This window comes from Haliaeetus leucocephalus, unplaced genomic scaffold, assembly GCF_000737465.1.
Source record: "Haliaeetus leucocephalus isolate CR32 unplaced genomic scaffold, Haliaeetus_leucocephalus-4.0 Scaffold343, whole genome shotgun sequence".
Lineage (NCBI taxonomy): Eukaryota > Metazoa > Chordata > Aves > Accipitriformes > Accipitridae > Haliaeetus > Haliaeetus leucocephalus.
This window is the reverse complement of record NW_010972779.1, coordinates 23354-24664: the sequence shown is the minus strand read 5'-3', so window position 1 is coordinate 24664 and position 1311 is coordinate 23354. Positions and strand designations below refer to the sequence as shown.

The 1311-nt window shown below is 61.6% G+C and overlaps 1 protein-coding gene across 1 annotated transcript in view; it reads right to left on the bottom strand.

Annotated features, from left to right (window-relative positions):
• The window catches only part of LOC104834893 (neurexin-2-like), a 33002-nt gene that overhangs the window by 10996 nt on the left and 20695 nt on the right, over positions 1–1311 (bottom strand). The gene's annotated exons all lie outside the window — the stretch shown is intronic.

Sequence of the window (1311 nt, the reverse complement as noted above, 5' to 3'; positions counted from 1 at the left end):
TCCGCAAACGCCTCGTGCGAACGCACGCGCTCGCCCCTGCAAACGGCGTGCACGCACGCAGCCCCGCGAGCAAACGCCGCGCACACGCGTGCACTCCCCTAATTGCCGTGCACGCTCACCCCCTAAACACTGCGCACCCCCCCTCCCCGCAAACGCCGTGCACACTCACCCCTAAAAACACGTGCACACGCTCGCTCTGGCAAACACCAGACACACACAGGCTCCCCTAAATACTGTGCACACACCTGCAAACACCGTGCACAAACACACCCCCCCCTAGCAAACAGCATGCGAACACATGCACTCCCCTAAATATTGCACGTGTGCACACCTGCAAACACCGCGCACACACGCCTAAGCACTGCACGCTTGCACACGCCTAAACACCGTGCACACTCCCCTGCAAACTGTGCACACTCACACCCCTAAAACCCCCATGCACCCCCAAACACTGTGCACACACGCACCCCTGAGCAGTGAGCACACCGACACACTCCTACAAACCTTGTGCGCACCCCCCCCCAGCGCTGCAGACACGCACACACACTGAGCGTGCAAACACTGTGCACGCACCCCCATGGCTGCAGACGTGGGGTGTGCATGCCCAGAACAGCACATGCACACTCAGAGCCCGCACACGTGCACGCACACCACATCGTTCACACACGCAGCCTGCAAGCACCGTGCATGCGCACGCGCAGGCCCCCTTGCACTCACCCGTGTGCGCACACACACGCCACCCCCCCCCAGCCCTGTGGGTGCCCACGCGTGCACCATCCAGGGGACACGGGGACACGCTGGGGACACGGGGACGGGGTGGGAAATGGGGGGGTGTGTGCATGCAGGGTGAGTGTGTGTGCACACGTGTGTCCATGCACAGCTGCTGCATGTGTCTATGCACAGTTACAGTGTGTGTGAGAACACGTGTCCGCACGCGTGTGCATAGCTCCAGCGTGTGTGCGTATGTGTATGCGCACAGCTGTAGCATGTATGCACGTGTGTGTGTCAGTGCACCGCTACAAAGCGTGTGCGCGTGTGTGTGTCCCTGCACAGCTGCAGTGTGTGTGCATGCACGTGTGCGTGCACGTGTCTGTGTACAGCTGCAGTGTGTGCACACGTGTGTGTACCTATGCAGGGCTGCAGAGCGTGTACGTGCACTGTTACAGCATGCGTGCACTCGTGTGCCCGTGCATGGCTGCAGAACACGGGCACGTGTGTGTGCATGCGTGTGCGTGCCTGCAGCCCGTGTGCATGTCCCTATGTGTATGTGTGTGGCACGTGCAAGCACCCGTGTGCTCCTGCTCACCCCCC